Source organism: Petaurus breviceps, unplaced genomic scaffold (genome assembly GCF_028583685.1).
Source record: "Petaurus breviceps papuanus isolate PSGF00001 unplaced genomic scaffold, PetGlider_PUasm1.0 47, whole genome shotgun sequence".
Taxonomy (NCBI): Eukaryota; Metazoa; Chordata; class Mammalia; order Diprotodontia; family Petauridae; genus Petaurus; species Petaurus breviceps.
In genome coordinates, this window is record NW_027186349.1 from 814,940 (window position 1) to 839,219 (window position 24,280).

General features: G+C 34.9%; 1 protein-coding gene and 1 pseudogene across 1 annotated transcript in view; one reads left to right on the top strand and one right to left on the bottom strand.

Moving 5' to 3' along the window:
• The window catches only part of CDH12 (cadherin 12), a 1,453,320-nt gene that overhangs the window by 374,973 nt on the left and 1,054,067 nt on the right, over positions 1 to 24,280 (top strand). The window lies entirely within an intron of this gene.
• Positions 12,637 to 13,301, bottom strand: LOC138171744 (protein S100-A10 pseudogene; annotated as a pseudogene).

Here is a 24,280-nt window from a genome sequence, read left to right on the forward strand (position 1 = left end):
CATTTTGTAATTGGGGCCTATGCTTTTAACTTTAGAAGAAGAAAAAAACCCTTTTGTTTGCTTTATTACTGTTGAAATTAACCCATTTTCTCAGAGGGAAAATTCTGTTTAAATGAACAGATATAACTTTTGAGAAGGGGTTATGAAAAGTGGACAGTTTGTTCACTGGAAAACTTGAAATACAGGCCATAAAACAAATCTTGTGGGGGATTGTCACTTAGTCTTCCAGAAATCTAGAGGCCAAGTTCTCTGGGGTTAGTTTTAGGACTGTCAAAGAAAAAGGAATTCACTGAAACATTTTAAGATCCTTTAGTGGTAAAATGAAACATTTGTTCATCTTTCAAAATGTTATCATGAGTATAGGGGAAGGGGAAGGACTTCTTTGCTTTACTTGTTTGCTGTTTAGGTTTTTTTAAATATAATTTATATAACTATTCTTTAATTTTCTCAACTGACATAATTTACCTGATTGAATACTAAAGATATACTTTATTAATAGGTGTAAAAGATTGCAAAACTACAGATCTATAATACTTATGATGATTCTCATATTTCATGCATCCAATTGTCACAAGGTATAACCCAGTTACACTTTATTTATATATGCTACTGCTGCCACTTTTGTTTACCTGGGTTCCCCAGCAGTTATTTTGAAATTAGCAAAAATCAGTGCTTTTCTCAGTCTCTCCTTCCTTGCTCCATTAAAATATCATGGAACAACTTTTTAGTTTGACTTTATTTTTGTTTTGCTTTATGTTCTGTTGTTTCATTTGTTAGTCTTTTCATTCTTTTATTCTCTAATTAAGACCTCAGGGGGACTTGAGGATTTAAAACAGGGATTGGGGATCCTGTGTCCTTTTAAGTCCTTGGGTATGGTCTTTTGACTGAGTCCAAGTTTTACAGAACAAATCCTTTTATTAAGGGGATTTTTTCTGTGAAGTTTGGATCCAGTCAAAGGACAACCCTTGAGGACCTAGAGGGCCACATGTGGCCTCAAGGATGAAGGTTCCCCTATAACATAACTAAAATAACTAACCAAAGAGAACAGTCATGAGATTTAAGCTTTTGTTATTGTTGTTTTTTTTTTAAATTCCATTCAAATAAAAAATTGATAGTGAACTAGTGTGTGATCTTTCTTGGGAAATCTATGAATCATCTCAGGCTGCCAGAATCTGATTCTACAACAAGGCCCTAGATAAATGAATGAATAAAAATGAAAGAAAAACACAGTTTCTTATCATAACTGTGAATATAAATGCTATTTACTGATTCATAAAATTGAAGAGGATATTAGAATGGAGGAAGAAAGGAGAACCCAGCAATATTATTCACAAGTATTATTACTAATATTTTAAACATGAGGAAACTGAGGCTCAGAAAATTTTAGTGACTTTTCTTGGTTCATACAGCTAATAAATATCAAAAATTCAAGATTCAAAATATCAATACAAGATTCAAGCCAAGGTCTTTCTTATACCACAAATAAAATACTGTGTGGGTTCTAATCCAGACTCTATCATTAAATAACTATATATAACTTCTGGTGCCAAGATAGCAGAGTGAGGAAGGAACCCCCAGAAGCCTTCCCAAATTCCCCTCCAGACAATTAGAAAACTGCTTCAGTATTGGTCTAGGAGCAGGAAGCAGCTCATTAGCCCTTCAACAAAAGTATGTCCCAGTAGTGTGGGAAGGAAATAAGGTCCAAGAATAGAAACAGCAGCCAATGTCACAGCAGGGGGCCTGGAAGTAGCCCTCCAAGTCTGAAGAAATCCATCAGTGTGTTCCCACTCTGCTCCAAACCAGCACTCTGTACAGCACAGCAAGGCTTCACCCCAGTGTCCCCACCCCTAGCACAAGCCACCAGTAATATCTGGAGTCCATTGCTGACCAGTAGTGAAGTCTTGCCCTGGGGCTGGCCAACAGTGAGACTCCACCCCTGGGGCCTACCAGCAGAGAGATCCTTATTCCATTGTGAACCAGCAGCAGGTCCACATCCCTGGGGCAGACCAGCAACAAGTTCCCTCCTCTAGGGCCAGTCACCAGAAAGACTCTGTAACCATAGCAACCCAGCAGCAAGGCACCACCCTTGGAGCAGGCAGCAGAAAAGCCTACACCAAGAAATGACTAATAGGAAGGTTCCCCCATCCCCAACCCCACCTTATCCCCTCAGTACAAGCAAAAGGAAAGCCTACCTTCTAGAGAGAGCAAGCAGTTAAGCCCTGAAGTCCAGTGAAAGCCAGCAGTAAGACCCAGAGCCCCAGCGCACACATGAAACAAACTAAGGACAGTGGAGGACCAGAGCCCAACTCTCAGGTAAAAACATCAAGTCACAAAAAAGGTAGAAAAAAACAGCAAAAAACACAATAAAAAACTTGAGTATAAAAACTTATCGTGGTGATCAAGGCTTAAACTTAAAAAAGGTCAATAGAATCAAAATGGCTATATGTGAATGAAGCCTCAAGGAAAATGTAATTTGTTCTCAGACACAAAAAGAATTCCTTAAAGGGTTTTTTAAAAGAATTTTTAAAAGTAAATTAAAGAAGTAGAATATAAATTGGGAAAAGAAATGAGAGCAATGGAAGACAATCATGAAAAAGAGTAGATAGCATGGGAAAACACACATACACACCCACACAGATATTTATTGATAAAAATCACTCCCTAAAAGATAGAATTGGCCAAATGTAAAAGGAAGTACAAAAGCTCACTATAGACAGTAATACCTTAAAAATTATATCGGACAAGTGGAAACTAATGACCCTAAGAGATATCAAGATACAAGAAAACAAAATAAAAAAAAATAAAAATAGAAGAAAATGTGAAATTTCTCTTTGAAAAAATAACTGTCCTAGAAAATAGATTCAGGAGAGATAATAAAAGTATTATTAGACTATATGGAAAAAAGAAAAAGTCTGTCAATATCTTTCAAGAAATTATAAAAGAAAACTGCCCTGATATATTATAACCAGGGGACAATAGAAATTGAAAGATTCTGCTGATCACTGCCTGAAAGAGATCCCAGAATGAAAACTCTTAAGAACATCATAGCCAAATTCCATAGCTCACAAATAAAGGAGAAAGCATTTTAGGAACCCCTAAAAAAATTAAATATCATGGAGCTACAGTCAGGAATACACAGGATTTGGCAATTTCCATAAAGAGGTCTTAGAATGTCATATACTGGAAGGCAAAGGAGTTAGGATTATAATCAAGAATCACCCAGCAAACTGAATATAATCATTAAGGGGAAAATATGGATGTTTAATGAAACAGAGGACTTGTAAGCATTTCTAATTAAATGACAGCTAAATAAAAAACTGACCTCCAAATACAAGGTTCAAGGGAAACATAAAAAGGTAAAAAAGAGACAGGTAAACAAAAAGTGTAAGAAAATCAATAAGGTTAAATGTTTTATATTTCTTTATGGCAAGATAATATATGTAATTCTTAACAATTGTCTTACTATAAGAGCAATTAAAAGGAGTATATGTAGATAGATCATATGGATATAGGGTGAGTGTCAAAGAAGTGAAAAAAATGTACCACAAGAAGAAGGAGGGGAATGATTGAATAGAGTAAATTATTCCACATAAAAGAGGTATGAAAGAGCTATTATAATGGAGGGGAAGATGGGGGAATGGAGGACAAAGCAAACCTTACTCTCCTCACAATTGGATCAAAGAGAGAATAGCAAACACTTGGACATAGAAATCTATCTTACCTTATAAGAAAGTGAAAGGGATTAGGATAATAGAAAGGGAAGGTGGGACTGATAAAAGGCAGGGAATATTAGGGAAGGTGGTGATCAGAACCAAAAGATGTATGAGGTGGGAAAGGGTGGGGTATAAGAGAGAAAGGGGGACAAGCAATCAAAAAAATATCATGGAGGGAAATACACATTCAGTTATCATAACTATAAATGTGAATGGGATGAACTCACCCATAATACTGAAGTAGATAGCAGGATGTATTGAAAACCAGAATCCTACAGCATGTTGTTTACAAGAAACACATATGAAGCAGAGAGATACACACAAGGTAAAGTAAGGGATTGATGCAGCATCTTTTATGCTTCAGCTGAAGCAAAGAAAGCAGGAGTAGCAAACATGATCTCAGACAAAACAAAAGCAAAAATAGATCTAATTAAAGAGATAAAGAAGGAAACTCAATCTTGCTGAAAGGTACCGTAAACAATGGAGTCATATCAATACTAAGCAAATATGCACCAAATGGTATAGCATCTAATTTTTTTAAAGAAGATGAATGAGTTATAGGAGGAAATAGACAATAAGACTATACTAGTGGAGGGTCCTCAACTTTTCCCTCTCAGAACTAGATAAATGTGAAGAAAAAATAAACAAGAAAAAAGTTAAGGAGGTAAATAAATTTCTCAAAAATTTAGATATGACACGTCTCTGGAAAACACTGAATGGGGCTAGAAAGGATTAGACTTTTTTTCAGCAATACATGGCACCTAAACAAAAATTAACATAAAATCCTCATAACCAAATATGGAAAAGCAGAAATGGTAAACATCTTTTTAAGATCATAATGCAGTAAAAATTACTTTCAATAATGGACTATGAAAAAAAGGATTAAAAATTAATTTAGAATTAAATAATCTGATCCTAAAAAAAACAAAACCAAGTGGGTCAAAGAACAAATCATAGAAACAATTGATAATTTCATTAAAGAAATGACAATGATGAAAAAAAAACATACAAAAAATCATGGGATTCAGCCAAAGATGTACTTAGAGGAAAATTTGTATCTATAGTTGCTTTCATCAATAAAATGTAGAAAAAGCAATTCAATGAATGGTCATGCAACTAAAAAAGAAAGAAATTAGAAAAAGAAGAAATTTAAAATTCCAAATTGCACACCAAATTGGAAATCCTGAAAATCAAAGGAGAGATTAATAAAAAATGGAAAGTAAGAGAACCATTGAAGATAAATAAAACTAGAAGCTAGTTTTATGAAAAAAGAATGCAATAAAATAGATAAACCATTGGTTAATTTGATTTAAAAAAGGGAAGAAGGAAACCAAATTACTAGTATCAAAAATGAAAGGGGCAAAATCACCACCAATGAACCGAAAATTAATACAATTGTTAGGAGTTATTTTATACAATAATATTCCAATAAATTTGACAATCTAAATGAAATGAATGGATATATACAAAAAAATGCAAATTATCCAGGTAAACAGAAGAAAAAATAAATACTTAAATAACCCAGGCTTAGAAAAAGAAATTGAAAAAGTGATCCATGAAATTTCTAAGAAAAAAAACCCCAGTAACAAATGCATTCACAAGGAAATTCTACCACATATTTAAAGAACAATTAATGTCAATACTATGTAAATTATTTGGAATAATAGGTGAAGAAGGAGTACCACCAAATTCCTTTTATGGCCCAAATATGGTCTTGATACTCAAATCAGAAAGAGCCAAACAAAGAAAGAAAATTATAGACCAATTTCCCTAATGATGCAAACATTTTAAATATAATGCTAGCAAAGTGATACAAAAATTTATGATGAGGATCATACACTATGACCAGTTGGGATATATACAAGAATGAAGGACAGATTCAATATTAGGAAAACTATCAAACTTAACTGACCAGTAACAAAATGAACAGAAATCATATGATTATCTCGATAGATGCAGAAAAAAGCCTTTGACAAAATACAGCAAGAATTTCTATTAAAAACACCAGGGAGAATAAGGATAAATGGAGCTTACCTTAAAATGATAAGTAATATTTAGCCAAACCCTTCAGCAAGCATAATCTTTAATAGGGATGAACTAGAAGACTCCTAATAGGATCAGGGATGAAGCAAAATGCCCATTATCACCTCCATTATTTGATATTGTACTAGACATACTAGTTTTAGCAGTATGTACTAGACATGCTAGTAGTAGCAATAAGAGAAAAAAAAGAATTAGTTTTTCCTATCCCTCTTTGCACATAATCTGATGTTATACTCAGAAAATCAACTAAAAAAACTACTCAAAATTAGTAACCGCTTAGCAAAGTTGCAGGATACAAAATAAACCCACATCAACCATTAGAAAATCTATAGATTATAGAAAGAGAAATTCCATTTAAAATAACTCCATACAAAATGAAATGGTCTACCTGCCAAGACAAACCCGCCAACTATATGAACACAACTATAAAGTGCTTTTCATGTAAATGAAATCAGATCTAAACAGTTGGAAAAATATTAATTGCTCATAGGTAGGCTGAACCAATATAATAAAAAATGACAATTCTACCTAAATCAGTCTGTTTTTTCAGTATCATACAAATCAAAATAAAAAATATAAAACTAGAAAAAATAATAAAATTCATCTGGAAGAACAAAACTCAAGTGCATCAAAGGAATTACAGGAGAAAAGATGTGAAAGATGTGGGTGTAGTTGTGCCAGGTCTCAAACTGTATCATAAAATGGTAACTGTCAAAATGATCTGGTACTTGTTAACAAATAGAGTGGTGGATCAATGGAATGATTAGATACAAATTACATTATAATAAGCATCATAGTATTTGTGTGTGTGTGTGTGTGTGTGTGTGTGTGTGTGTGATAAACACAAAGATCAAACCTTTTGGAACAAAAAAATCATTATCTGACAAAATCTGCTGGTAAATCTTAAAAACAATATGACAGAAACTAGGTATAGACCTACATCTCCTACTGTATACCAAAAATATATCAAAATGGGTACATGTTTTACAAATAAATGGTGATACAATAAGTGAAGTAAGAGAACATGGAATAGCTTATCTGTCAAATTTATGATTGAAGAAAAATTTAGGATGGAAAAAGTTATAGAGAACATTAAAGTAGACAATTTTGATTATATAAAATTTAAAAGTTTTTTGCACAAACAAAACCAATGCAACCAAAATTATAAAGAAAGCAGCAAACTGAGGGAAAATTTTGTAGCATGTATCTTTGATAAAGGCTTCATTTATCAAATATATAAAGAGCTGAATCAAATTTATGAAATACCAGTCATTCCCCAATTGAGAAATGTTCAAAAGATATGAACAGGCAGTTTTCTGATGAAGATATCCAAGCTATCTATATTCATATGAAAAAAAATACTCTAAATCACTATCGATCAGAGAAATGCAAATAAAAACAACTCTGAGGTGCCACTTCATACCTATCAGAGTGGCTATTATAACAAAAATAAAGGAAAATATTGGATATCAGAGGGGATATGGGAAAACTGAGACACTAATGTACTATTGGTGGAGTTCCAACTGCTCTGATTCACAATTTGGAACTATTCCCAAAGGGCTATAAAACTGTGTGTACCCCTTCTTCCAGCAATACCACTACTAGGTCTATATCCCAAAGACATCTGAACAAAGGAAAAGAATGTATTTGTATAATAAAAATACTTATTGAAACTTTTTGTTGTGGTGATTAATAATTGGAAATCAAGAGGATGCCCATCTAGTGGTGAATTGCCAAAGAAGCCATAAACAAGTATATGATTTTGATGCAGTATTATTGTGGTATAAGAAACCAACAAGTAGAGTGATTTCAGAAAAAAAAAAAACCTGAAAAGACTGATAGTGAAGTGAAGTCAACAGAAAGATGTAGCATACAGTAAAGTAATATTGTTTAATGAAGAATTGTGAATGACCTAACTATTCTCAGCAATACAATGATCCAAGATAATCCCAAAACACTAATGATGAAGCATACTACCGACCTCCAGAGAAAGAACTGGAAATAATTGAATATAGAGTGAAGCATGCTACTTTCATTTTTTTGAGTCTTCTTATACAAAACAACTAATATGGCAATGTTTTATGTAATTGCACATGAATAACCTATATCTGATCACTAATCTTTTCAGGAATGACTGAATTTTGGAACTCAAAACTTTAAATATAAATGTTTAAAAAAATTGAAAAAAGTGCATGGATCAAAATTGATCTCTGAATATCATAATTTTTAGCTGTAAAATAACACTGGATTATTTAATCCCTTAGGCTCTTTCCAGATACAATATCCTATGAACAAATTTGTGGTTTGTAGTTGCTTTTGTTGTTTTCAATTAGGAAAATAATCCCCAAACACTACATTTTGCTTATATGGAATTAGATTTTTCTTTCAGGAATTTGGTTACAGGCTGCATATAACAGCAAGGAAAAGAATGACATCAAACAGAATTTAGTCACTCATTGCTTCATAATTGCTTAGGACACCAATGTTTGGTTCAAGAAATAATGATAAAACCTTTTTCATTTACCCAAGAAAAACAATGACAGTTACCATTGATGTTATAAGACAGTCTTAATAGATCACATTGAATTCTTACTAAAGAAGCTTTTTGTTTAAAGTTAGAGTTGAATAATTGCTGAAATTAAAGAACATGGGATGGGAAGACCTTTGGAAAGAATTTCAGTTAGTTACCAAGAGTAGATGCTGGCATTCCTTTCTTTAGAAACATGTCTTTTGTGCCTTTATGCACAGCTGTCTTAACTCTCACACTGTTAAAATTTGCAGAAGTGCTGAGAATTTAACATAGAAGTGTATCCATGTTGAACATTACAAACAATTAAAAAGAAATAAAAACTAACATTGCCAAATGGCTCTCCCTTGAAATGATGTTTGGTTGGCTTTTGTTTCTGGAACAAAAAAGCAAAGATTCCCAGAGTGCTAGCTAGCATAGGACAGCATACTAATTTTGAAATGCAAATATTGATAAAGGTGTTTATAGGAAACCAAGAATCAGTGAAGTACAATAAACCTCTCAACTTCTGTTGTAATGTTGCCTCATTTAAGTTAAATTTGCACTTGGTGCAAAGACATCTTAAACTAAAAATGATTCTGTAAGTTGTGGGTAGATTATGGGACTGAGGTTGATAGTTTTATACAGTGATAACTCACTAATTAGGGAACTTTATATTTCAGCTCCATACTAAACACTCATTATGGTTAAAAATATGGTTTATTTTTCTGGTCCATAGCTCTTAGATATTAAGCATGATACTGTAGACTACAGCACTCCTAAGCTTGGCCAACCCAGATTAAAATATAATTGGAAAATATTTAACAAAATAAAAATACAAGAAAACATAGGTAACATTATATTTTAAAATTCAATCAAGGGGTGGCTACGTGGCACAGTGAATACAGTACTGGCGCTGGAGTCAGAAGGACCTTGAGTTCAAATGTGGCATAAGACACTTAACAGAAAAAACTAGCTGGTGACTTAGGGTAAGTCACTTACCCCCAATTGCCCTACCTTCTCCCTCCAAAAAGTAAAAAATAAAATAAAATTCCATTGATATATAGCACACAGATATCCTTATATACCAATTAGTGGCTGCCATTTTTATTTTACTTGGACAGCACTGCCATAGCAGATTAGAAAAAGCAAATTGGTTGTGAAACACTGGAGCACTTGAATGGAGTATTCTACACTCTTAGATCATGGAGATATGAAGTATTTTTATCAGACTTTGTAGCTTCATTGCTTAGCACAATGTGCAGCACCTAGTAAGAGCCAAATAAATGTGTGTTAAATGACTGACAAGTCTTTGATAAGAGAGGGAATGAATCGTGGAAGCTGGGTGAAGAATGAGTACTTTGTGGGTATGTTCAGATGTGACTTTTAGAAGTGTTCAAGTTGATCCTAATTCAGATACCATAGCAGCAAGCACCCCAGCGTCCCCAGGGTGACTGCCAACACAGGTTCTTGGATCTGCTTTGTTAAAGGAAAGCAACTCAAAATAGGTTAACTTTAATCAGTCAAATATGTATCCTTTACCTAGTTCAGGGGGAAAAGGTCAGCACCCCAAACTTCAGAGTATACAGACAGAATTATCAAGACAGAGAAACAGATCAAGTAGACAGGTTTCCAAAATGTCCAGCCATTACATCCATACCAAATCAACATTTGGGTTTTTCAAAGCCGGGGGGCTCTCGGCAATGGCTTCCCAGCGTCTCATCAGATCAAATCACAGAATACTTCTCAAAGTGAGCCCCAAAGCAAAGCCTCACATCAGGGATTATATAGCCTTCTCCTGGGTTAGAGAATGTAACCACCCTCTTGACCCACTGCCCAGTCACACAGCATCAAGGTGTGGGCATTTCTGAAAACCAAGCCTCCTGCCACAGGCTCCATGTGACCACATTCAGCCTATTAGGAGGCAGAGTATATTTTCAAATCAAGGAAGGTTCTCAGGGTCTCTTAAGCCTATCAAAGGGCCTAAGGGCAGGGGAGATCTTTAAATTTGCATTTCCATTACAGATACCTAAAAGCATATTAGTTTTAGAGTGAATGTTGACTAGGGTTTGTGATGAGAAGGAAACATTCAGGGCCACCCACACATGAGTACCTAGGCTATTAATTCACATACAATGGATTCTAGGGCTTAGCTTGTAAAGCCATTTCAGTATGGTAGGAACAGGAATGAAAAATTACTCAGATATATATCTGAATGGCACAGTTCTGATCTCCTTAACCTCAGTAGATACAAAGAGTACCATCCCATAGGATGGTAGGATGAACAGAGCTAAAAGTCAGTGTAATTGAGTGCCACAGCAATTGTTATTATTTAGTCTGTAGCATACAAGGAACAGTCATGAGTTACTGGATCTCCTTTGGCTGTTGGATTGTCTTTCTTCTTACAGGATGGAGGTAGGACAGGGGTCATGTTAAGTTATACATCACATTCATTATAGTAACAAAAACTGAGTGTCCACAAAGAATTTCTCTATATCTCTGACCTTCATTGCACACTTCAATAATTGGGTAGATAAATGTGAACAGTCCTACTCACTTTAGATGAAAAAACAAAAAACTGATGGCAAGTAAGTGAAATAACCTACTCAAGCAACCTCATGTATCAGATCCATGTCTAAAATCTGCATAGCCCACCTAGTAAAACTGTAATGCCAGTAGCATTGATTTTTGATCATTCATATTTAATATTTGGGGCACAAAAATGTGTAACATCAGTCATCCCACATATTTAATTTACTTTGTATTTTCTTTCATTCTTTAATGTTTTAAATCAATGATTTTATCATTACTTAGATGTTCTTGCATATCTTATCATTCTGTATTTCATTCTATGTCTTTTCTGCCGTGGGCTCATTATATTAGTATTTCTAAAGTAACAAATTTACTCTTTAACCTGAAGAGATGAAACTTTTCCCTGTGTAATTTTAAATAATAACAAAAAGCACAGCAGGTTTTAAATTAGATCATTAACTATCTAAACAACTGGTTGTATAGATTTGGTCCAGGGGAGATCTTGGTTTTTAATTGATGGGAGTGGTGAAACGAATTCTCCCTAATTGTAGCAACCACTGGTCCTTTTGAAAATATGCATATTGTATTTTCATAATCCTTCTTTCTTGAGTTTATTAGTTTGCTTCATAAATGTACTGCATATTTATTTCGTTAAAATCCCAAGTCAAAGGATACAAGCCCCAAAAGCCTTCTTTAGATGTATCCAATATTATTACAGTGAAGCATTTTTAATTTTAATTAACAAGCATATTTTACCTAAGCAACATGTTTATCAAATGAAGACAGTTGTGAAAATGATGCAATAAAACAATGGAACTGAAAATTTTCTTACAAATTCTCGGCAAAATAATCTTTCTGAACAAATGCTAAAAACAAATGAACAACAAAAATATTGAAACAAATTAATTCATGTTAACTGATTTTTGGTAAATTGTAAGAGAGATTAAGAGTACATTACATATCTATATCTCTGTGCATAGATTTCATGTGAAAGAAATGCCCTCCCAAGAATTTGTCTTGATGTGAATGTTTGAATGTTCCTAACAGATTTCTGGAGTAGTTTTGTCATTCATTCCTTTTGAACTTGTATTATTGGTGGTGTTATTGATGCTGCATATTATTGTTCTTGTATTGGGAAAATTATGACTTTCCAAAGTTATTTTTTTTTAAAGTGTATAGGGGCTTCCAGGTAGCACAGCAAGTAAGAGCACCGGCCCCAGTATCGGGATGACTTGGGGATCAAAACCAGGCTCAGATACTTAGCACCACACCCAAAATAACTGGCCGTGTAACCTTGAGCAAGTTACTTAACCCCTATTGCTTTAAAAAAAAAAGAGTATAACCAATGAAACATCATGGAACGTTAAGGAGGCAATGGGGCCTTATCAAACACATTCAATACCCTCATTTCAAGAGTGGGAAAAAAAATGAAGACCATAAGAAGTTACATGATTTGTCCAAGCCTACACAGGGAGTAAAAGATATAGTAATAAAACCCAGAATCTCCTAACTTCAAGAATGAAGAACTTAACAATAACTATCTCTGGTTTTGTATTTTGACCTTTATAGAGTTTGTGACTACAGATTATAGCAAGTCAAAGAGTACAGCAGTGTGGGATATGAGATGTCTGTGTGGAGTCCTCTCCTTAAATGGAGGTTTTAGAATTTATGCCTTGACCCTCCAATTGGACAGAGAGTAGTGATGAGGTATGAGCACTTGCATTAACTCCATCTTTCTAGTTATGATTTTCATTGTCTGGATAGACTTCATGGTGATAGTCTTTATGAGATGTTACATGGATTGCAACATACCTAATTGTTTTCAATTTGGAAATAATCTTTTTTTTTAGACATTAAAAAAGGATGTTTTCTCTTTTTATTGTTGGGGTAGAGGTTGCATATAATATAAAAAAAATCAAAAGCTTATCTGACATATATTTGTATTTTCTCTCCCTAGCTGTCAAATTGTTAGCCTGGAGTTCATTTTTACATTGATTGTAGGGGCCTGGTCTGCTCATGCAATTGTCTCATCCTAGGGGTAGCTAAATGGGAATATCTTGAAAGTGACAACTTGGGATACTGCAATGGATCAGGATTGGGAGGAGTTCCTTGGCTTGGGTTCATTTCTTTCCCTTCTGCTTCATGTGTACAACAAAATAGTCATTGCATGCGATGGTCAGCCCAGCAATTAGTGAAAAGAAACTCTGGAAACCCACTTTGCTATCTCGGCACTGGTCCAGGTCTTTCATAATCTTGTCTACAGCTAAAGAGTTTTCCTGGGTTTTCCAAGAATCCAGGGAACTCTTTTTCCATGAGAACTCTTAGATCTTCTTTCATGAAGTAGCCTTTGTCTCCAGCAAACTTGTGAAATGTAAACATCATAGTTTCCATGGCATGTTCCATTTGAGACAGCATGTTGGCAGAGTCTTCTGAAACCTTGCTTAAGCAAGAAGCAGCCACTGAGCGTGAACGGAATGAGAAGACTGCCTGGAAATAATCTTAATAACCATTTAATTTCTTTATTAATACAAATTAGTGCATATATATTTATCCAGGATACAATGAGTTTCTTAGGAATCTTCAAATTCAAATTCAGCAGTTAGAAAGGGTAGAAAGAAAGAGCTGTCACCAAATTTTCTGGTTCCCTGAAATAAGGTTAGCTCATATCTAAACCAAGATAATCTCTAGTCTTAGTCTCTATACAGCTGTCTACTATTTATGAAAGGTAATTCTTAGGGGCTGAAATTTTGTACTTTGAGGAGAGCATTTATTCCATCAGATATTTTCGTATGCTAAGCAGGATAAACAGAGCAATAGTGCCCTTTGAAGAGGATAATTTTGTGGATGTATTGGGAAAGTGATATGTCTGCAGGTATGAGATGATTAATACATTTGACATTCTTGACTTTTATGTTTAAATATAAGATGAATTTATTTCCTTGTGGACTTCTCCCATCAAAGTTCTGTGATTTCTTTAGCAGTGGGAAACTACCTCACCTCCCCAAAATCTTGACCCATCTATGGCTTAGCAGATTAATGCTAGATAGCAACTTGGCCTATCAAGGTTAAATGGTTTTAGCTAGACTTACTCACCTAGTAAGGCAGAACTTGAACCCAGGTCTTTCTCTTTCTGAGCCATCTACTATGGGTACTAACTATAGGGCACCTGTTAGTAACAACTTTGCAAAATGAATGCTATATATTAATGGCATTAATAGGTATTTCTGATAATGAAACACACAAAGAAATGACTATAAGCCATAAAATATTTGCAATTCATTCTTGTGTCATATTATTAAAAATAAAAAAAAAAGTCTAGGGATATTAGTATTGATTAGGATATTTGTGTTTCACAAATTGAGTGGATAATTTTCTTTGAATATGATTTTAGGATTAGAACAAAAATTCTTAAGCCAATATGTGTGAATTTTTTAATTATTTGTTTTTCAATATAATTAGTGTTTTTAAATAATCCTTTATTTTTTATTTCATGCATTTAAAAGCATTATTCTTAGGAGGTATCCATAGACTTTACAAATCTCCAAAAGTTTCATGATATCGAGGTTACAAATTCATGGATCTCAAAGACATGTGGTCCTCTAAGTCTCAAGTATGGCCCTTTGACTGAATCTGAACTTCATAGAACAAATCCCTTTAATAAAAGAATTTGTTCTGTAAAACTTGGACTCAGACAAAAGGCCTCACCCGAGGACCTAGAAGGCCACACGTGGTCTTGAGGCTACAGATTGCTCCCCCCCATATGACTCTCAACAGAGAATCCTTTCTAAATTAAACTCAGTTAATGAAAATGTACAGTAAGTATATAATACATGTTGTATCACTAATGTATCCCATTATATTCCATTCTTTTCCTAAATATCTTTATTTCACATGCGTTTCTAAGCTTTAAGTTTCTGTAACTAATAGCTTTAACTGATAATATGCACGGACAAGATTTTTTGCTATTTGGCATGTTGTCAGGACTTAGAATAGCTATTTAGAAAGAAAGGAAAAAACCTTATGATTAATCAAGAGTTAATTCATATTATCCCAAGTGGTTTCACTCTTACAGTTTCCCTCTCTATTGCTCTAAATCCTAAGACTTTTATGTGAATAAATCGCTACTTGTGAAAATACCTGTGAGCAAGAGGGAAAATTTTATGTTACCTTCAAACTTCATTGATTGCAAATTATAACCTTATGCTAACTTTACAGTGATCCTAGCCACAGTCAATTGTTCTACTTTATTAAAAGTTTGGTTTGGAATAAAGTGAAGAAAAGCATCTAGGAGGCTGGATCTTGTTCCTTTCTTCGTTTCTCTTCTTCACTTGCTATTAATTTACCCTAAAATTCAAGACACCTTGACCTATCTCCTTTAGTCACTTCCTAGGGTACTGACAGATTTTCCATCACTATTCAATCACTATTCAACTAGTAAGTTTCACAACTAGCATCCAAACAATTGAGATGAGAAAGAGTTTAAGTTTAAAAGATTAATGAAGACAAGAGGAAGAGCAAAATAAAACTAAACAAGCTGTAGAGATAAAGATGACCAAGTTTACAATGGTATTTTGGGATTTTATTGACCCCACCTGATACTGTTTCTAGGGAACCATTCTTGCCTTTCACTGAACCATCTCTAGCTCAGTTTTTGAGCATAATCCCTGAGCATGGAAAAGATAGATTTCCTCTTACCAAGTGAAGTGCAGTTGCTGTTCTTCTAAGCCACTTGCTCCAAAGAAGTTAGACTGGAGAGAGAAGGCAACAAGCATTTATTTGGTACCTATTATATCCCAGGCACTTGTACTGAGTACTTTATCTAAGTTCACCTGCTTCTAGAAAATGGTGGTGTTACAGACCTGTGATTTTAAAAATCAAAACTGCCATCCCCAACAATACCTCACAACCTGCTTTACCTTTGGAACTTCTTTTGAGTCTAAAACTATTTGAAGCCTCAGTGACATTTTGATAGCTTCTGTAGCGCTTTTCCCATACCAAATGATGGTGCAGGATCTTTTCACAAAAATCTCAAGGTATGATAATTATTTCTTAGTTAACTTTTCAGACCATCCCTCCCTTCAGGCATACCTTTAAAGTATTATCTCTTTATGGAAATCAGGGTGAAAAGAGACAACATTCTGGGCACAGTTCCACCCATACACTTTGTGATGTCATTTCATAATAGGGAATAATTATCAAATGACCATTTCTACAGGCTTCTAGAGTTGCCTGGTCTGGGATATGTCAGACACATTTATTTTTAACATACTTTTCCTGAGACTGTATTGAAATATGAGTATGAAGACTTGGGGGCTTTTTCCACTTATCTACTCATTTTGATTTCATCATTATCTCTAGAAACTCATCTGCCTTGAAAATCAAATCAACTCTGACACTCAAATTTCCTCATTAAGCCCTGCCCTTTGGATCCCTCTGACTGGAGAGGATGGAGGATGGAAAGCAGATATCAGAAAGTTCCTCCCTGATCCTCGCTTCCCTCCCTTTACCTAGGGGTCCCAAGGCATCTCCCTCATTATTTCTCACCAGGCTGTTCTACTGGATTTCATCATTGTCTGCAGTATCTCATCAAACTGCAACACCACATCAAATCTGAAACTTAAACTATCTCAATACCTCTACTTCTTGATCTCCTCCCTTGCTCTAATTGTAGTGGGTAGAGTGAGTATATTAAAGAGTTCTTTCCAGATCCTCCATTTAATCCTCCAATGGCAGATACCTCATAATTTCCTATCAGGTTGCCAGTACTTCATGCTCCAGTGTCCAATACTTTTCCTTCCTTCTTCTCCTCCTCCCCATGTTTTTATGTGTTGCTTTCCTTTTTTAGATTATGTTTCTTGAGGTCAGGGACTCTTTTGCCTCACTTTGCATTTCCAGCATGATCATATTGTTGGATATACAGTAGATATTTATTAATAAATGTTTATTAACTGAGATTAAATGACTGGGAAACATTAGGAGCATAAGAAAAGAAGAGTGTTACAAGAAGAATTCTAGGTACAAAACCTTTTTATCACCCAATGCTCTCAGAATGACAGTAAAATAGAAGTAAAACTGATAAGTACCTGGGCAAAACATGATATTAAAAGGTTATATTCATGTACAATGTGTTTGTTGATTAACTTCTTTATACCTGAGAACTTTTAAGTAATTGTGGAAGTTCATTAATATATTAAAAGGAAACATGCATCAGGAACTTTGTTAAGGAAATTCTATTTGTCTAATATGTTTAGTAGATACACACACATACATATACACATACATATACATATATGCATACAGGTACACTTACACATACATATACTTGCATATCTATAATTGTACTCATATATAGACATATACTTTTATATGTTTCTAGAGTGATTTCTATTTAAGTAGAATATTTTCTAGATAATATTTCTAAATAAAAATAATGAATTTCTTTGTCATCTCTTGCCATAGAACATTAAAATTGCTATTAGGAATTTAGCTCTTTTCATAGTTTCCTAATGAAGGGTATGGGTTCTTATCCTTTGCTGAGTCATGGACCCTTTTTGATGAAGCTGATGGAACCCTTCTCAGACCATTTTCAAGTGTATTGTTTTTAATGAAGAAGCACACAAAGAAAATCTCTTTACAAAAAAGTTCATAGACCATAGCTTAAGAGCCCCTCTCTAGAGTAATGCCCTGTGTAAAATAAAATATTCAGTGTATAATAACTAAAACAGATGAAGGCAACTATAAAATATATTAAAGAGATATCTAAATATTCCTTAATATACTATTTTTAATCCTCCCATCAGTATTTTTGTCCTTTATTGAAGTGTGTGTTAACAGATTTAGAATAGTGCTCTTTGATTCTCATGAAATTTGATGTAGAATGACTAAGGAGGGGTGGCTAGGTGGCGCAGTGAATAGAGTACCAGCCCTGGAGGCAGGAGGACCTGAGTTCAAATTCAGCCTCAGACACTTAACACTTACTAGCCATGTGACCTTGGGCAAGTCACTTAGCCCCAACTGCCCTGCCTTCCCTCCTCCACAAAGTAAAAAAATTTATGACTGAGGAAGAAGTGAGCAGAATATAAGCAGAAAGAACTCTGGATTTATGTCTTAGATTTACTATTAGTCTGTTCTATACTGTGTTCATTATACTGTTTATCATTGGACCCATTACCACAGACTTACATATAACCTTGTTCATAGTCAAAGAAAAATTATGTTTCAGTTTGTGAAAAACATGTATATTTCATAATTATGAAATTAGACTATTCAATACTAATAGCCCTAGTTTTAATCTCTACACAGTGTGACACAAGTAACAGCTATATGCAGTGATACATACACATACACTTTTATATACATATATGACTGTGTATATATATGATCTTCTGGATCTTGGAGATGTTCAAGTCCAAAGTCTTCATCATATATATATATATATATATATATATGCACATATATGATTATGAACTTGGATTAGATCATCTTGGTGATCCCTCCTAACTCTCAAAATTCCCTACATCAAGTCTATAGAGCCACTGACAGCAAAATCCAGCAGTGTTTTAAAACAAATGTTGTGGAGGGTTTTGAAAGGTGAGGAAAATACATATTTTCCTTAACAAGAAAGTTTTTAAAAGTAACTTCCCACTCAAGACTCATCGTTCCATTTATACTTAAAGTACATACTAAATTATGGTTAACTCTTTAATTGAAAAAGTGTGATACCTGTTTTTCAAGAGACAGGGTTATTCACTCCTACATATCTCTGAATACAATCAAGTTTAAAGATAACAATTAGCTAGTTAGTCTACTTAGAAGAATGCTTAGTAGGAGACCCAGTAAATAATGCACCAGATGCTTACTCATTAACATTTGAAAAGCTAAGAAGACTTTGAAGTTTCCCAGTTCAAATTTTCTACATGACTTTTTTTTCTGTCTTTTCTGTGTTTACTGGTTCACCTTTAACAACAACAACAAATAATTTATTTCTTCTAATTTGCTTCTTAATTTCTGATTGGCTGTTTGGTGAGTATAATACAGATCAAATGAAGATAATGTAATATTAAAATAAAATGAATTCAAAAGAATGACAATGCAAAGATTCTGTCTTCCATATGCCCTCTCTCTAGTATTTTGTCATTACTTTTTAGTAAGAACTCAGGGCTCTTATTTTGTATATTGCAGATGAAATGCAGAATAGATGAGTATATTTGTTTTAAAGTTGCTTCAGATCAAAGCAGTATAAATGGACTTGTCTCATGGGAGATGGCAAAAAATAAAAAAAAGAAAACCTAATAATTATAAATGGGAAACTAAAAAAGGAAACTTCCTTTGTTACACATGTAAAAGACTTTCAATTTATTCCTAGGTGTGGATATAAGGTACAGTGTCTTCCCAGGAATGCTGTAATACACCTTAGCAAAGGAAACGTGAGGTACTTTAGTAGATTGAGAAGTTGGACTCCAAGAGAACAACACTTTGTGCAATGTTCTCTATGATTTATTAGGACATTCTTCTCACATTTACCCAAAGTTAAAAGAAAAATACTCATTCCAGACACAGAATAAAGAGCTCACAAAATTCTGAAGGTAGACTATTATTTAATTTTCTCTAGCCAAGACTGTCTTTTTATATGGAACATAAATGACTGATTCTTATTTACAAAGTTAATGCACTGAAGTGGCTTGCAAATGCTACATATTTTTCACAAATTTGCAAATTCTTTTATTTGTATTTATCACCTCTGTTTCTTTCCATTTATATTTATTTATGAAGATTTGTAATTCATTTACCATAGACTGTATCACATGAATATAATAAGCAATATAGTAAATTGTTTGTTTTTTAACACAACAAAGCTTGAAATGCCTACCTAATTATTATTATCATTTAGCAATTAAAAAAATGAAACAAATGGTCCTGAAACAGAATTATTCCCTGACAACTATATTTTGCATTCTGCAAGTAGTAGCATGATTCTTTTGCTGCTTCTTTGCAGCTACATAATAAAAGTCCCAAAATGTTGAATAAACAAACAAATAGACTATCAAATCTAGTATTGTTCAATCTTGTAAAGATGGGGGGGAGGGATTACTAAAAGAGAATTATTTTGTGTATGCTCCATAGACAGAAATCTCTTTATTTTAAGGATGTAGACACATACAAAGAGATATATGTGTGTGTTGTATGTATATATATGTATATATATGTGTATATACATATAAGCACAGAAATATATGTGTGCATGCATGTATACATATATACAGATACATAGGGAGGGAGAAAGAGAGACTATTGAAATACATATACTGAGAGCCTTTCATGTCAGGGCAGAATTTCACTTAAATATTTTACTAAAATTCATATTCCTTCTCTTCTTTTCTACCATGTCCCTCTACATGTATCATATGTTGGAGCATGTGCATGTGTGTGTGTATTTCCCTAATAACTTTCTTTTATAGCATGACAATTCCATCTGGCTTTTGTCTGCCTGACTTTTCTCCAGCCCTTCTTAGCTATCAATATACTTCACACAGTTTCTAAACAATTTCATGCCTAGTGGCAAAAGTATGACCTATGGTAACTGGAGCTAAAGATAGCTCTGGGTGGTTTAAATTACATGTAGCAGCATCCATGAGTTTGTCTGCATAGAGTTGGGATTGCCAGAGAAATTGACTTACTGGCAATTTATTCCAGCACAGACATACATCGAGCCAGCAAAGTATGATAGGTATCTTTGAGCACCTTGAGTTACTTTGCTGTAAATGTGTCAGTGCGATAACCTAAGAAATTAAATGTTTGGATTAAGCCTTCCATCTTGGCACTCACATTCAACTCATAATCACTTTTCCAAATCACTTTTTATGTGGGCAGAAAAGGGATAAATACATCATGACTTAGTATTACTTGGACCTGACATTTTTGCCACACCAAAATCTTATGAGAGAAAGAACTCCCCTGAACAGTCCATATTTTATTTGTAATCTTATGTAACTCTAGTGCTAAAGGAAAGCAATAACACCTGTAGGCAGTTTTCTCCAGGGAAGCAGAAAAATGCTGGCATCTATACTGCCCAAAAGGATATTCTTCCTCAGGAGAGTGGTGAGTCTCCTTGGAAAGCTCTGCTGTCTATTTTTTTTAAAGCAATTGGGTTTAAGTAACTTGCTCAAGGTTATATGGCCAGTTATTTCTGGGTGTGCTGCTAAGTATCTGAGCCCGGATTCGATCCCAGGTCATCCCAACTCTGCGGCCAGTGCTCTTACTCACTGCGCCACCAGGACGCCCCTAAGCAATTGGAGTTAACTTGCTCAAGGTTACATGGCCAGGTGTTTCTGGGTGGGTGCTAAGTGTCTGAACCTGGATTCGATCCCAGGTCATCCCGACTCTGCGGCCAGTGCTCTTACTCAGTGTGCTACCTGGCCGCCCCTGCTGTCTGTCTAAGGTAAAAGCAGTATGAACCCTATGCTTGGAAAGTGGATCTGATCCGTGTTATATCATATGGATATGACAAAAGATTCGAGTCTTATTAATTGTGAAACTGATCTAATATTACCACTTGCTTTCATAATCATCCTTTTTGCCACATAAATAGCCAACAGAATGAAGGCAACAAGGAATTGACTTTTGTCAATAGCCCCTAGTTGTCATATTGATATACATCACTGGCAAGTGTCTGTACTTACCGTGTTTCCCCAATAATAAGACACTGTCTTATTAATTTTTTTGGACAGAAAAACACCAGAGGGCTTATTTTCAGGGGAGGGCTTATTTTAATGAACATTGACAGCAAGGACATGTGACTCCTCTACAATTGCTTTCTTATACTCAACAGTATAGCTCTTCCTTTTTGTACTCATGTCTGGGGGTCAAAACAGACAGAATAATAAAATTATGACTATCAGTCCTTCTTTTCACTCCATCATGCCCCCTGAGTTCTTGTTTTTTTTCTCCATCATGCCCTTTTTATCCTCCATCATGCCCCCTCACTCCCGCTTACATACCGGGTTTTTATGTTGTCCTGCCTCAGCTCTCCTCTGCGGCACTGCTCTCAATGGCGCCAGCAAACAAATCACTGGGGAAGAACTGCTGCAGCTCTGATTGGATGCACCTCGGAGCAGGGCGTGCGTTTCACCCGGGGGGGGAGGGACGGTGCATACAGAGGGTACCATAATGTAGCGTGTGGCGCAGGGGATCACCTTCACTACAGTAGCAATCTCAATAGGGCTTATTTTTGGGAGAGGGCTTATTTTAGAGGAATCTTACACAGTAAGGGGAGGGCTTATTTCTGGGATAGGTCTTATTATCGGGGAAACACGGTAGTAGACTTCCTTAAGAAAAGAAAAGCAGAACAGACAATAAAAAAGAGAAGAAAGTAAATGAAGTGAAAACTTCAAACAGAATCAAAGAGGTTACACAGATGAATGAAACCAAAATGGTCCATTTTGGCTTCATTGATTTTCACTATCTCTAGAGGCTTCTTCTTTATTTACTTGTCTTTACCTCTTTCTGGAGTTAGATAGGTTCACTAATGGTACTGGAGTTGTTCCAAAAACACTGAGAGGAATTCTTAGCCTCTGCTAACCTTATTTTAAGCATATTGGTGATGACATTAAGGATATCTAATAAAACACTTTATACTTTTCGATGCATTTTCACATCCATGATTTCATTTGTTCCTCACACTTAGCCTTGACAGAATTCTAGGTAGGTTTAATTGCCCTTATTTTATAGATGAAAAACTAAGATACTAAAATGGGGAAATAGGCAGTCCTTTTTAGTCTGTAATGAGAATGTGAATTTAAGATCTTCCCTGCCCCTAGGCCCTTTGATAGGCTTAAGTAGCCTATGTCGGGAGGCTTGTTTTTCAGTAGATACTTTGTGATTGGGCAATGGGTCAAGAAGGTTGTTATAATTCTCTGAGCCAGGAAAAGGCTATATAATCCCTGATGGGAGGCTTTGCTTGGGAGCTCACTTTGAGAAGTATTGTGTGATTTGACCTGATGAGACTCTGGGCAGCTGTTGAGAGCTCCCAAGCTTTGAAAACCCAGATGTTGATGCTTCCTTCCATGGTAATGGTGACTAGGTATGGATGTAATGGTCAGACAATTGGAGGCCTGTCTGCTTGATATGTTTCTGAAGTTCAGGGTGCTGACTTTTCCCCCTGAAATAGGTAAATGATATGTGTTTGATTGATTAAAGCAAGATTGTTAAACCATTTTGAGTTGCTTTCCTTTGGAAAAGCAGATCTAAGAACCTGTGTTGGCAGCCACCCTGGGGATGCTGGGGTGCTTGCTGCTACATAAGCAAGTACTGAACCCTCATCAGTGCCTACACTCAACAGATGATTTCTACTAAGATCAAGGCCTTTTGCTATAACCACACCCATCCCCATATCAAAACTTGCATATGTTATCACTCAGATTTTCCTCCTCACTTGTATGCAGTGTCATATACATAGGCTCACAATATATTTTAGATAAGTTAGTGAATAAATGACTTGTGCAAGATCACAGAATTATATTAATCTCAGGTATCTTGACTCTATTCAGAGCTTTTTTTTTTATCAACTGAGATGAGTATTTTCCATGTAGTACTGCTTAACAAACATTTGTTGATTTGCCTTTAATTAAAATACATAAGGTACAAATTACTTTAAAAATTATTATATTGAGGAGGCCAGGTGGTGCAGTGAGTAAAAGCACTGGCCCCAGAGTCGGGATGACCTGGGATCGAATCTGGGCTCAGATACTTAGCACCACACCCAAAAATAACTGGCTGTGTAACCTTGAGCAAGTTACTTAACCCCAATTGCTTAAAAAAATAATATATTCATGTATGCCTATTTTGTGAACTCCCCCTAGTAATTTGTGAGTTTAAGGGAATGGACTCAGTACATATTTACTAAGGGAATATCTAATGTCAATTAAATTCCCTTTTCTCCACTGGATTCTAATAAATGGAATCACAGCTAATCCCACTGATCTCTGTTCTTTGGTCATGGTGTAGTTTAGCAGAATGAGTACCAAACTTAGGATCATGGAGATATGACTTTGAATTCCATCCCTGATTTCATAATGATAGCTTTGTGCCTTTGGAAAAGTTGCTTAACCTTTCTAGGTAATCTCATCTGTATAAAGGGAACAGAGGTAGGTAGGGGATTGAGAGTTCAACCCTAGAAAAGTCCTAACCTGTAGGCAACTCTAACTTTATTGCAGACATGGTACTAATATGCATTAACTGAGCAAAATTAATTTTTTAAAAAATTATTCATTCATTAGTTTGTTTTTCTTTTAGTTTAAAAATTCAGTTCCACTAGCTTTTGAGTTCCAGATTTTCTACCCCGCCCCCCAATGTCAGCATGCAATCTGATATACGTTCTGCAAATACCTTCACATTAAACATTACTCAAGTTGTAAAAAAATTACTATAACCAATGGAACAATGAGAAAGAAGGTACAGAAAAGATAGAGCAAGTAGTTTGCTTGAATCT